A 15657-nucleotide genomic window follows, 5' to 3' on the forward strand; every position below is an offset into this window, starting at 1 on the left:
CTTGGTTTAAGAATAAAACCACTTATTTGTGCTGTCGGCATTGAGCTGAATCAAATAGTTCCTTCCAGTCTTCTTCTTCTCCTCCTCGGCAGTTGGTTAGGCAGGTTGGTGGACCTGACATTGACCACATTTAATAAATCAGAAACTAATAATCTACAATATAACAAGATTTCAGTCAACTGCGTACTAATAGGCATTAATCCTTATTTACAGGATGGTGGCGCTGTAGCTTGTGCCACTGTCATTGGATCCAGAACAATATCTACCCGATTGCCCGATAACAGCTCTATATTTAACGCAGAAACAAACGCCACATTAACATTAAATATATCCAAAGACATCCTAAACATGAACAATATATATTCTATTCAGATTCTCTTTCTTCCGTTCAGACTCTAAAAATATTTCTTGCAAACATCCATTTTTAATTGAAATCACTGAATTGTATAATGATCATGCTACTGGTCAATATGACATCGTCTTTTGTTAGTTACCACACAGGGATTTCTGGTAACACGATGGCCGATCCTGCTGCCAAGGCAGCACTCAACAAATCTGTGACACCACTTTTTATTCCATACTCTGTTTACAAAGCTAGCAATAGAACTTACCTCCGTGATCTGATGCAGAAGTGGGACACCCAAGGAGGTATCAATCAATTACATGCCATAAACCCTATATTGGTTACACCTACTTGGGCTGTCAGTCCAGATTTGAAGAGGTTATTTTATGACGATGTCGTTTTGGCCATACAAGATATGCTCATGCATACCTGTTAAAGGGTGAGGGTCCTCCGTTTTGTATCCCTTGTGATGAGAGCGTCACGGTCAAGCATATCCTGCTTGACTGTTTTGAATTCTCCATCATAATGGATAAGTATGTTACTGTAAGAAACAGTAAAGGATCTTTTTAAGACAGTTAGTGCTCATTTAATTATTGGATTTTTAAAGGAAATTGATTTCATTGTTGAATTTGGAGTAATATGTTCCGTAGATAGATGTATGTTAATGATTGTAGTTTGAGATTAGTAACTAGAATTGTTAGTGGCTGTACCCTCAAATGGGGTTAAAGGATTGCAAAATTATTGTCCCCCTGAGAGGGTACATAAGCCATTCGATGTAAATTTAAGTCTACCGAGTTTTTAATGGTAGTATTCTTGTTATTTTAATTTTGACTAGGATTTCGCACACTCGCCTGCGGCTGAAGGGATGGTGTAAATCCAGCTAAGGTCCATGCAAAGGTAGTGTAAATCCCCATGGTTCCTAGTATGGTGATCTACCTTCCGTTGTTATCAACCTATAGCTATTTTTTATATTGTTATAGGTCTACGCTCAGTTGTTGGGGATCTGTAGCCCGTGTATTATTTTGTATTGTATTCTTTAAGTACGATGTTTTAGTTTTATATTTATATCTGCGATATTCTGGTATTTTAACTGTCCATCGTCGACATGCGTTTATAAGTGTACACATATTCGATTTCAGTTTTAAATATTCTCGCAATTATATGGCTGCAATATTGCCGATGTGATGTTAAATATTAACCCACTCACTCCAAAGCTGGGCATTGCAAGCTCATTTTCATAAGCATGTTTAGTTTGCTAGGGTTGAGTGAAGATCTCTGTTTAGATTTGATTCTGTTTTGGGTGCTGAAGGAGATCTCACATTTGACACTTATCAGACAGAGACGCAATGCTATTTCACAGATCTTATTGTGTTGGGGAGGAGATCACAATGTAGGGTAGTGGTTCTTCTACACACGTCTCTGCAAGTAAGACTCTTATAGGTGCCTTGCAACATTCTCTAGAACATAGGCCATTCTTTTTTTAACCAGTTTGTCTTTGTCCAGTAATGGGGGAACATCCGTTACTCTAAGTACATCAGTAAGTACATCAATGACCTCTGTAATTCTGCTTTCCCCATTGCAATTACCCAGTGCAACTATTGCTTGATAAGCCAGTTCCACGTTAAAGGAGGATGGCTCCAAGACTTCACCAAAGGTGTATCGAAGATCAGTTGTTTCGGTCATTCTTCCTTCAATGTTCTCACATAGATTATTCACATGTCTCAGATGTCATCACAGACTTCAGTTCAGATTCCTTTTTCCCACTCACAGCAGGAACACTCCCTTCCATCAGCGGTTTTACCTTACTCAACACCAGATGTTCTCTCTGTAGCTGACAACTCAACACTTTAGACTGATCATGCACATCATACATGTATGCTGTAACCAAGCTGTAACCAAACTGTAACCAATCGCAAGGATTTGGCAGCAGCATTTGATTCTCCTAACTGAGACAGAGCCACAACAACTGATGGATAGGAATAGTACCCAGCTTTCACAGCTGCACCCATACTCAGCCATCGCACTGCGTGTGGTTCTTTGATTTTTAGGTCTGGGCCATCAAGAACAGCTTGCGGTTCTAACATCTGAGCTAATGACAAATCAATAAAGGGTATTAAATCTGGATTTAAAAGTTTGTAGGAGTGTCATATCCCTTATTGAATCCACACAAGCAAGACTCAATCGTTGATCTGGACAATGACTGTGTACTACGAATGGAGAAAATTTGTTTTTTATCTGAACACCTACGCCTGTTTTCTTCACCATCATCTCAGCTGCCGCATCAGTTTCAAGACTTACTAGTTCGCCCATGTCAAGATTCAGTTCTCTCTGTGACTTTTCAACTTCTCTTGTAATAGTTTGAGCTTTTCCATCATCCACTTGAACATTTTTCAGGTATTTTGTTCTAGGTGTACCATCACCAGCAACACGAATGCCAATTATCAGCTGTTTATGCTCTGTAATATCCTGTGACTCATCTATCATAAAAATAGCAAAGTCATTTGACGTCTTCACTTCTGTCAAACGTTCTACTGAGTGAATAGTTGCAAATGTGTTTTGTATGTCACTTTGTGTGTCCCAGGACAAATTCTGATAACCTGTAATCAAGACCATTTACCTTTTGGAGATTTTCTCCTATGCCATTTCTTCTTTTGCAGCAAAGAACACAGTACGGATAATTATTCTTACAGTCACTTCGTAATCCTCGTCGTCATTACTGCCCGGTTCATGTAGTTCACAAGACCAAGTACTTGTCCGTAGTTGATGTTCGTAGTGTTCGTTCTGCTTCTTAATTACCAAAGTTTGTACATCACACGATCCAGTAGTAGCCATAAGATTATGTTTCTTTGCGTTTTAGCACTGTGAACAAAATTTCGATCACAATGCGATCGCAATTTGTTTGCGATCACCTGTTTCAGATACCACGATTTCGAGCCATGGGTAGGATGTTCGCAAATTCCTTTGCATTGTTATTTGTAATTTGGAACCACCTGTATGACTGCGACAAGACGAATGAGTGATACCAGTAAGCAGTTCGTTCATTATCTGTTCAGCAGTTTGAGTGACTGTTTACGTGTCGGGGCACAGTCTTGTTTGTGAAAGCAACTTGTATTTTGTTTCTGTGAAAGCCATGTTGACACACTCATACGCAATTGTGACCTATCAAATCTAACAGAGATGGTTCGCTGCCGTATGCGGTTTCCTTAGAACCCGTAATTCCCCATACACGAGAAGGGAAACCCCAATCTGTCTCTGTCGCGTAAATTAAAAGATTGGACACTGCTTAAAATCAGATTGTTATGTTTTAGATACATACGTCTGTAAATGATTCTTAGATCGTACGCCATTGCTGTGGTGCGTATCTGCTACGTTTCGTAAACTATTTTCTACCGTATTGTGCACGGTCTACCGTACGGTGCTCTGACGTTCGTTAGCTTTTAAACGTGGCATGTTTTCTGTCGCATGAAAACAGGAACGCAGGCGTTAAGCAGTATCCAGTCCTGACGTGGCATCGTAAGAGCAAGTACATCACGCTAAAATGCAACTCTAACCTCACGACCTGTCTCTGCACGAACAAAAGAAAAGCCACTAAGTTCACATTTTAGTGATGTGTGTCGTCACTTTGTGGTAAAGAATAGTTTTTCGTCGTGAAAAATTTTCAATTACATATTAGAAAAGTATTCAACACTGTGGACTTACGTCACAGTGGAATGAATTTGATGAATTTCGCAGTTCTTTTGGCGGTGAGTATATATGTACAATGCACCAAAAGAATGTAGCATAGCATTAGTGCCAGTATAAAGGATGAGTTACTACTAACCTGTCAAGTCCTCAAAAGGGGTACAGGAGGAACCGACGACAAGCACCAAATGACCAGTTACATAAATGCACATATGCACAACGTCCATGGCTCTATGCGTTTATATTCCATTCAACAGTGATCCCGAGAACAACTTCAAATTATCGGCTTTATACAGGAAATGAAGGGGCTGGAGATGTAGTTGTGCTTTATTACTTGAATAACTGGGTAAATATACATTCGTAAATAGTGGAACGGAGATAAGGCTTGCAAACATAGCACATTGATTGGGTTTAATACTTCATCGAGGTGTTTTGCCTAACCTGTAAAAAACGTAGCCGATTCAGATGTTAAAGGTTTGTATGATTTTCTAACTACGTCAGTCAATTCAATAGCGACGCTGAATGAAATTAGGCTAATGGGGGAACTGTTTTCAGCAGAATCGATTACAAATATTGACATACCTCTTAAGAGCGTTGACAGAAGGAATTGAGGTACATTCTTCATACAAACGTGTTGTAATGCCCATCCTTTGCGTACAAGTTAGATATCCGATAAAAATAATAAAAAAGAGAAAATCTAGGAACCTTAAATGCTTTGACCTTTAGGAATGATCAAGAGAAAAATACAGGATTCGACCTATTTCTATAATCTTTCTAACCGTATCTTTCTAACCATATTCTTGCCAACGTCAATGATCGATATTCTTTAGATATTCTTTATTTCCTCTATTGAGTGAGTGAGTGAGTTAAGATTTCAAGTCACTTTGGCAATGTTCAAGCTATATTGTGACAACAGCTAGTTCTAAATTCAGGATACGTACATAAAAATGTTTCTTAGTTTCAGTACAGATGTGGGCCAACGGCGCCTGGTACAACACCGGTTGGTCCATCACATGCACGTATTACGTACTTTACTAGAGCATGTCTCACTTACAAGGCATGGTGAATATAATCAGTTATGTTTTTATCAACAGATGTTTAGTTAAGTGACATGAGCATATTAAATTCTATCACGTACGAGTAATCGTGATGTTCTTTGGTCATATATCATTAAGATAGATTATCAAAAACTCTACAGATCAGTAAAAAGTGAGATTCTGCCTCAGTAAAAAGACGTTACAAATTCTTACATTCCTTTATACACTAAAATAACTATTCTCGCCAATAGCTAAATGCATGTAAATGCGTTACAGAGATGTTCAAGAGGTAGGGTAGTTCACTTTACAATAACATATCTGAACTGCAAGGCATAATAAAAGAGATAGGCTAACTTTCTAACATATGTTTGTTTAGAAGACGTAAGTATATCAAATCTGGTCACAATAGGATATTTGTTGTATTTCCTTTCAATGTGTCATTACCGTAGATTATCAAAACAGTACAGATCAGTATAAATGATACTCTATTACAATGAAATCACATTTACAGAGGCTTTACAAAATCTTTCTTTCCTTTGTACATTGAGATATCGGTCTTTTGTCCCTGAATTCATACATATGTATGATAAGAGTGTATATGAGGTAAGAAATAGTTTACTTTGCCATGGCATATCTGAGCAGCGAGGCATGGTAAGTAAAACAGGCTAATTTTCTAAAAAATGTTTGCTTAGAAGACATAAGTATATTAAATTTTGATACAGAAGGATATGCATAATATTTTGTGACAATATGTCGTAGACGTAGCTTGTCAAAAACTGTACAGATCAAAAGGAAATGATATTTTGTCTCAATGTAGCCACAATTACAAATTTTACAAAGTCTTTCATTCCTTGGTACATTACGATATCTACATTCCTCAATGGCTAGAGGATGTGAACTACAGTGAAATTTAGCAAATGCAATTTTTTTCAAAGTCTTTCATTCCTTGGTACATTACGATATCTACATTCCTCAATGGCTAGAGGATGTGACCTACAGTGAAATTTAGCAAATGCTAGTTGAAACGTATTGACCGTAATTGCTGAAAGCTAATATTCTGCTTCAAAAAGCTGTTTGTACAACATATACGAGGTAGATTTAGGACTACTCATCAGACATGTACGCCATTCTTGTTCATATGAACATTTCAGCCGGAAATTAAACTCTGAAAGAACAGATCTAAAACCATATTCATACAAGAGGGATCCTACTGCTGAAGTTCCGTTACACTTTCCATTAACTGACAATTGCAGCAATATATCATAGCCTTTGAGGGAAATCGGTAATCGGGCAAATAAGTAACTTTTACCAATACTGTGTACAATTTTTATAGATGGTTACATGAAGTGGGTATCTACCACGTTCTCCTCGCACAACATGGTTGGAAGTTGCAGACTTAAACACCCAAAACGCATTTACACGCAAGAACGAGGCTTAATTTGTGACAATGAACTCGTAAATTGGACACGTTTAGCTTGTATTAATACATTATCAACATGCTTTGATCAGGACAGAATTTTTTAGAAGACAACTCCTACATATTTATAGTGTGTAAGACACTACAAATTACAACCTTTATAATACCCTTCTTCATGTTTAGAGAGTAATCCACCTCTCTTGAAGAAGACGACCTTGTTTTTTTCCATATTAACAGACATGTTGTAATAGTCACAATATTTTTCAAGAAAATTAATACGTTTCTGAAGACCAAATATTGTATCCGAGGTAAGTGTCACATCATCCGCAAATAGCAGAAGGAAAACCTGAATTATATCTGGGCGGAGTTGGGTACCTGGTTCACAGCTTTGACTCGATTTCGAGAGCTAAATCATTAATAAAGGGGGTGAATAAAAGCGGGCTCATGACACATCCCTGTTTTAAGCCCAAACCACATTATCAATTTTAGCTTAGACAGATACCTTATCACAAATCGATTGTATACTACGGAACATTTTGGATGAAATACCAGAATGATTCAAAACCATCCATAGCATGGATCTACAAATAGAATCGAAAGCCTTTGAGAAATCCACAAATAAAGTGCAGATCCTTCCTCTTTTCTTGGACAATGAGGAAAGATTGTAGAGTAAAATATTGTCCTATGTGGAACAGCCATGGCGAAACCCGGCCTGTGATTCAACAATTCGTCCATATGCATCCGTCGAAAACTGAAGTCTTGCATTCAGTATTGAGATATACACCTTACTGAAAACACTTGATTTAGTAATGCCTCTATATTTACCTGTGGTGTTAATATCCCCTTCTTATGAATTGGTACAATATGTTCTACTGACCAGGAAGGTAGGAAAATAATGTGTTTCAAACATAGCATTAACCAAGACTGTAATGAATGGAACCAGTACCAAAATATGTTATCACTAGCATCAGAGAACATATTCTTAAAATACTGAAACCACTAATCCATTTTTATTAGGCCTACGTTTATACTTTTGCCCTGTTAATTTCTTAACATTCAGCCAAAACAGTTCTTAGAACTGCTATACAGTATTTCATCCTGATAATACTTTTCTTAACTCACAGTATTAACATATTTAATTTAATATAATAATAATATTTAATAATAATAATATTTAATAATACTTGTCTTATCTGACAGCATCAACATCTTTATTTCTAGCTGCAATATATGGATCTAGTGACTGTTGACATTTATCGAGTCGAAACACCTTCAAGAGTTTTGTCTTTCAGAACGTAAAGAATGTCGTTCCTTAGCAAACCGTGGCCATTTAGTGTCTGGTTGTGTGTTATTACGCTTCATCGATTCTGCAACAGTAGATAGCATGTCTGTAAATAAAGACACAGAGCCATCAACATATAATACTAGTGTATAAAACCCTGTCATAGAAGGACAGTAAAAGTACTCGATTGTCACAAAATGATTTAAAGCTAGTTAGCTTATATCTTTGAAATTAGAAAAGTGTTTTTTGGACAATACGATATAGTGAAATTATTAAAAGATCCTTGTTCGTGCTTTGAAATAGTTATCCCTGCGATATGCTCTAGTGACTGGTGATACAATGTTATATAATATATTTATATGCAGATAAGGGACAGGGTAAAAGACAACAGAAAAGAATTTTTTCCAGTTGTCAGCAGTTGTACATACATTGATCATTCATCCAAGCCATACCTTAACAAAGGATACACATTATTCTGTTGAATCTCCCCCGAGAGAGAAACACACAGTTAATTCATTATCAAAGGCTCGAAAACGAACTTACATCTATTATGTCAAAAACTGACTCGATAAAAATTACCAATCTGGATTTCACGATCTGTTGTAAGGATCAGCAGAAACCGAGGGTATTGTCTGTAGAACAACCGTCTGTTCTTGTCCAGATGGACGTAGGGTGTTCTGCTTCCAATGGTCATTTAACATCACCTCCATATTCATCGCAGTGCCGATGATGACTGGTTAGAATTATATCAACCACCGAATGTATCTTCTTAGCTCTTATCATTGAAAAAATAATCATCAGATGAACTGAATGCTATGGCTAGCGCTATCACTTCCTAGGTCCAAAGCAAATCCACACAATTTAAGAGACACGGTTCGATGGCGATTGCAAACAGACTAGAAGATAAGGAGGAAGATATGAAACTATCCAACATCCAACTATACATCTACGGAAACGTGCTAGTGCCACAGCCTGAATTTTTTATCTCCCAATTAGGACTTAAGATTTCCTAATTAGGACATAACATCTCCTAATTAGGACTTAGTATCTCCTAACTAGGACTAGGTAGAGTTTAGAATTTTATGCGGATCGGAGCAGGACTGTTGCCTTCGTTGTCTCAACATGATTGGAGCAGCGTTTATCACTGGCATTGGTTTTCGTTTCGTCATCACTGTATTGTAGGGTAAGTGTTCTAATCACAGACATTAGCACCACGTGTAGCTTTCATAGAATAAATATGTTGTATTCCATCATGAATTTGATCTAAGTAGTTATGTAATTTACCGTCAATGATAAGAAAAGTTCGAACGTTTGACTGTGAGCAGATAAGTAAATTAGAAATAAATTGAAACAAACATTCAGAGAGAAATAAGACACGAAAATATGTAAAATCACTGGAGGCTTTGAAGAGAGTAACTATTGAAGTGTAATGAAATATTTCTCCTCGCAGACGCACAGATATGGAAGACATACTAGCCTGCTAGAGGGAAAGGAATGTTCCTGAAGCATCACTTCAAACATTTAAAGATGAAAAGGTATTACCAGATGAGTGGTCACATCATGAACGAGACTGCTTTCGTTCAGGCCCCCGCCAGTGAGACCAGTCCTTTTGTCCGTCTGTCCCCCAAATTCGTATCTGTGTGGCGAACCTTTGTACATTTTGTCCGCAACCTTGCTGAACTTTCCACATGCCCATATCGAAAGTTCAATTTAATCGAGGAATATTTTTAAAGTTATAGCCCTTTACATAGAGGGCTTTACTTAAAATATTCACGTCTGAGGCCGCGAAGCAACCTATGATCTCAGAGGGATACACCGTGATTTGTTTTCAAATTGGATGCTCTCAGATGTAATTTCCAGCTGTCTGAAAATAAAATTACTCCACTTATGTAATGTCCAATTTTGTATAAAATAGTATTTTTCCCCTGCTACTTTTGACCAAATTTGTTCATGTTTCTAAACCAAATGTACCTTTATTCAAAATTATTGCATCAGTGCATAATGTTCAGAACTAAGCTTTATAAATGTGCACAACTCTATTGTTCAGTTTACGTACAGTATGTACGATTGCTGCATTATCAAATTCAGATGACAGTTTAGACACTGCAAGCCTAACTTACATCATATACACGATATCTTCACGCCTGTTCAATATTTTGCAATCCCTTTTCCAATTAAGTCTTTTGTTCGTTAATTATCATTAGGTATTTCGCAATATGCTTTCAGTTTATAGGTACCCGGTATTTCATGTCATTGCCTTGGATTCATTGATTATCCAATGTTTGTTGCAATCATATGTCAGTAGATGTGCCATTCTGGTACATCATCTGTCATTTGGGTTGCCCGCATTAATTCTGCGTACGGTCCTGTTTTTGCAAAATCAACCCCTCCCACATTTTTTACCAATTTCCGATATACATCGGTTACAGTGTATTGCGATTGGATAACAGCTCTTAATTTTCTAATTTCACAGATAGGGTTAACGTCAACATTTTTCATTGGTCAGTTATAGTCCACTCATACTTGATATTTGTATCCCTTGTCACAAGAGCATTCAAATAAGATCATATATATTTATACTGTGATCATGGCCCTGGCATAGGACGCATACTCTGAAAATGTTTATCTTGGCACTTTTGATTGGTCAACCATACGTCTTTGATACTTGATATGGCCGTTGTCTCACCAGATCATATAGAGAAGGTAATAATTTTCAAGTTGATCAAAGACCATCTCATCTTAAATGAAGATAATTTAAAGATCTGATTCTTCGTAAATTACCCTGACATATTCACAGCTTACACAGAGAGCGATTGCACACTCAATATGACACGCAACGGGGGTTGTTGTGCTCTCAGAATACTCTTGATGTGATATTTTATTCTCTAAGATTAATGATCTGATAAAACATTCTTTACTGAGAGGAATAGTGACGCCATTCCTGCTAGTAACACAGTATGTTTGATAACACAGGTTGATGCAGACACCGTGAGGGATATCGGTGATGAAACACTTTCCAAATACGTGACCAAGCCTGGTGATAGATTTGCCTTGAGAAATTTCTGTAATGACAAATTAAAAACAACAAGGTCAGACACAACTAAGCGAAGGGTAAAATTGCCAAACTTGATGCTAGTACTGAAGACAGGGAAGAGAAAAGTGTCTCCCTCAATCACACAACAGCTCACCGCAAGGCTACAATTTTACAATCAGTGCACGTTTGTAGGAATGTGAAGGATCCCCGTCTGAGGCACGACTTTGCACAGGAGGAAGTGCAGGCAGTGGCTCGTATTTTGCATATCTGGTGGAAGCAAGAGGGTTATTGACCAGTGAGTATCTCCAATACATTTATGAAGCAGTGCCTCTTCTCCAACAGCCCAATTGCATCTGAAGACATTATGGAGGATTTCTACCATTATATATCCCTACCACACAAAGAGGTCTTCCAGAAAGCAAGACTGGACTTTTGAAGTGTTGACATGGATGATATACTGGAATCACGATTGCCGAAACAAAGTGACAGGTGAACACTTTTTTTGCAACCATTCTAGAGCTTGCCCAAAATATATTGTGCAGACTCCAATGTATGTTTGTTCATGCTGGAAGGATATCCTGCAAGGCATCACTATGACACTCACAAAACTTGAAGAAGTGTATGTGTATGCCAACAAACAAAAAGGTTGTCCGTTGCTTGGATTGCTCTAACACAGAGAGTGTGCAAGAAAATGATGTTTACAGGTACCTCAAAAGGTATGTGAAAGAACTTGATGCGGGTAAACTTGGAGGTTTCTTGAGGTTCTGCACAGGCTCAGATTTAATGTCTTCGAGGCAGATTACTATTGAACTGGTTTCCTTGAAGAACTTTGAGCGACGGCCAATAGCGCATATGTGCGGATATCTTCTTCGGCTTGGAAACGACTACAACAGTTTCATGGAGTTCCGTCAGTAATGTACTAGACAGAAGGTATGGATCATGGATATTGCCTAACTTTAAACCTTAAGAGTTCATTCCAAGAAGTGGAAGTGTCCTACTGGGGTTTAGGTCTGAACCACATTCTCCTATTGTTCCAAAGAAAAAAAACGTTTGATTTATTCTGGTTTGTCAGGATACAACTAAACAGTTTTACTCTGGATCATAGAGTTCCATATTATTTGATTGGGTTAAGTTAAATAGATCTTCTAGAAAGGCGCACACACCTGATCAAGTGTTTAAGACTGATCTTCATTTATTCACCTACGCTTATAAAGATGTGTTCAGTTTTCAACTTTAGCTTAAGTTCCTTATATATTTGATATGTTTATCAAAAAAGCAAGTTTGCTGAGGTGGGCGCACACACCGGACAGTTTGATCTTCATCTATTCAATTAAACTTACAAATGTGTTCTGTTTTGTTACGAGTGTGTATTTTCTGTATATTTTTGTTATTAATTAAGGGTCACATGCAACGTAAAACACAACTTTACAGTTTCTGATACCTTTCGGTATGCACTTACCGAATCAAATCATCAAAAATGGCAATTCAACCTGAAAAGTTGAAAAAAGCCCACGAAATCGGAGTTCAAACGATTAACTAACTTTCCTCCAGCGCTGGGTAAAAAAGTGTTTTCAATGACTGTACTGCCCTGCGCCCGTAACGCATGCGCAGTGAATAGTCTTGAAACAGTAAGCATGCCCGGAGTATGAGGTCGTGAGCAGTAGTCTAACCTTGGATGTGTACACAGACAAGTAAATAATCTACTCGTTACATAAAGAAAACTTGTTGATTGTAGTAAGCAGCCCCTGTCACAGAGAAAGCTCCTCGTCTGGTTTATTGACACCTATATGTCTGCCTACCTGTCTGCTAAAGACAATATGCAATGCACAGCTTCAATCATTGACCACATGCAATGTGAACTTAACACCTATCAGGCTATACACCATAAACAAAATAAATTGATTTATGACTCGAGCACCCGAGTCCTGTCTCTATCACATCATGTAATTAGGCAGACTTACTTCCGAGAGACTTATTCCAGGGCTGTATGAACCCGAATTTTTGGGAAATGACAGAGTATATATAAAAAGGCTGGTTGCTGTGTTCAGGGACACACATTCATATAACTGGAGGATATACATAACTGCCAACTCTTCATCATCAAAATCCGTCAATGCCTGAATCTACATCATCTGTTGTCAGACCGATCGCTGTGTTTACATTCTGCATAGTTGATTATCTCTCATACTGAGACTTTGGTGAGTTTGCTATATTATATCTTGTGATCCATTGCCTTAGATTTTGTTTCATTTGTATTGAATTTGTAATCAGCATTGTGAAATTGACTTGTGTCGTTGTATAACTTGCTCTCTCATTGCTAATAATAACATTTGAACTTTATAGACTTGTCTTTATTCTGCTTTGCTGGGGGGATTTCTTACATCGTTTGTCACGGTAAATTTTTAACTGTAACAAAATTGGGGGCTCGTCCAGGATAGAATTCATTTGCCATTTGAGACCATTTGTGAAATTTGCTTCAAATTAATGCAGTATTGCAACAAATTAATTGGGGAATCAGCAAAATGGTGTTTCAACTTGACAACTTTGTATTGTTCCCTGACTCTGAGACAATTAGTCAGTTGAGGAAATCAAATTTCTTGCAAATTTCTTCAGATCTCAAACTTGATGCCAAACCTGCAATGAGGAAATTTCAGATTTTGAAAATTGTGTTGAATCATATTACATTGATGAGGGAGTTTTTGAAGATGATGTTTTGGAAATGGTGCTCAATTAGAAATAAAGAAACTTGAAATTCAGTTACAAATTCAAAAAGAAGAAAATAGAGATCAAGAAGAACTGAAAAAAAAGATGGAAATAGAAATAGAAAGAGACAGAAATAGAGAGGAATTAGAAATGAAGAAATTGACAAAGAAATTGCTCTAAAAAAACTTGAAAACCCTTCTCAGACCTCAGATTGTTCCACATTTGACATTACAAGGCATGCTATCCTTGTACCCCCTTTTATTGAGGAAGACGTAGACAAATATTTTCTACATTTTGAGAAGGTTGCAGAAAGTCTGAAGTGGGCTAGGAAGTCATGGACTATGCTATTGCAGACTGTTTTGAAGGGCAAAGCTCAGGATGCTTATTCAGCCTTGTCAGTACAGCAAAGCTCAGATTATGATCTTGTCAAGAGTACACGTTTGAAAGCGTATGAGTTAGTACCTGAGGCTTATCGTCAGAAATTCAGAAATGCTCACAAAAAGGACAGTAAGACTTTTGTAGAGTTAGGGAAAAGGAAACATTGTTTGACAGGTGGTGTGGGTCTAAGGAAGTCACAGATTTTGATGGTTTGAGACAGTTAGTGTAGATGGAAGATTTCAAGCAGAGTTTTCATATTGACCTTAAGACTTATTTGGATGAACAAAAGGTTGACGACTTACATAAGGAGCAATGTTGGCAGATGTTTATTGTTATTCTCACAAGAGTTCTTTTAAGTCAAAGTTTTCTGGCCAAAAGGGCTTTTTTCAAGTTAAGACTTCAGGACATGCAGGTTATGGTGGTGTTAGAACAGGTGCAAATTCTAGTGGCAAGCTGTCACATTATTTTCAGTCTAAGCCTTGGACTACAAGTGGTTCTGATCCTGTTCGTGCATATTGTAAGAAGCCAGGTCATTTTATTTCTGCATGTTACAAACTCCAGTTTGCTTCCCCAAATGCTTTTGTGTCCATCGCACCTAAGCCTTTCTTTCCAGGTGGTTCTGAGGAGAGTTTTGTTTGTGAGAGTAAGTCACCAGATTCTGTAGTTCTGAAGGCGCTTTTGCCCTTTGTTTATAAGGGTTTTGTTAGAGTCCGGAGAGTTCAGTTAGGACAGAAAAGTTGTAGGATGAATTTCCGGGTATTTTCCTTTCTGTGCAGTGACTCGTTCAATGTCGAAAGGCATTTCTTCCAAGGCTTCTTTGCAGAATGATACCATTTATGATTTGTCAGGTACATTCATGGATCATTCTTTGTGTGAGGTAGAGAGAGAGGACTTATCTTCAAAGAGGAGTAGCTCTTTAGGACTTCTTGATAAGTCAGATAGTTTGTCAGGTGGTGATCACATTCTTTCCAGAGAGCAGCTTATTAGTGCACAGGGTGAGGATGTAGAAGGGCAGAAGTTGGCTAGTAAGGCTGTTTCTTTTGAGGAGGTTAGCAAGGTTCCAGTTTGTTATTACTACAAGTAGGGTTTTCTGATGAGAAAAGATAGGTCGTCGGATGTTCCTGCGGAGGATGACTGGAAATTGTACCATCAAATTGTGGTACCGAAATTACTTCGAAAACATGTACTTTCATTGGCACATGAAAATCCCATGACATGTCATTTGGGTGTAAACAAAACTTGTGAGAAAATTTTAGCACATTTCTTTTGGCCCTGTGTGAGACAAGATGTAGCTGAATTTTGTAAGACCTGTCATGCATTCCAAATTGATGGAAAACCAAATCAGAAAATTCCTTCGGCTCCCTTAAAACCTATACCGGCTGTTGAGGAACCTTTCAGTAGAGTTATTATTGATTGTGTTGGTCAATTACCTAAGACTAAGTCTGGTAATCAGTATTTACTCACAATCATGTTGCTTCTACCAGATTTCCTGAAGCAATTCCGCTTCGTAGGATTGTTGCTCCAGTAACTGTCACGGCTTTGATCAAGTTTTTCACCTTAGTGGGTTTGCCAGATGTTACTCAGCCTGATCAGGGCTCACATTTTATGTCTAAGGTGGTGAAAACAACTAGCAACGCTATGCTGGGTGTGAGGCTGTTTATTTCGGCTTGGGGCCTTGTGAGTATAGTAAGCGACACCCTGTAACAATGAATACAATAATGAGTGAGTGAGTGAGTTAATATTTAACGTCACATCGGCTGTATTTCAGCCATATCGTGACGG

The 15657-nt window shown here is 37.8% G+C and overlaps 1 protein-coding gene across 1 annotated transcript in view; it reads left to right on the forward strand.

The window, feature by feature from the left end:
- The window catches only part of LOC137284088 (probable glutamate receptor), a 45433-nt gene that overhangs the window by 1209 nt on the left and 28567 nt on the right, over nucleotides 1-15657 (forward strand). The gene's annotated exons all lie outside the window — the stretch shown is intronic.

This window comes from Haliotis asinina, chromosome 1 (genome assembly GCF_037392515.1).
Source record: "Haliotis asinina isolate JCU_RB_2024 chromosome 1, JCU_Hal_asi_v2, whole genome shotgun sequence".
NCBI classification, from domain to species: Eukaryota; Metazoa; Mollusca; class Gastropoda; order Lepetellida; family Haliotidae; genus Haliotis; species Haliotis asinina.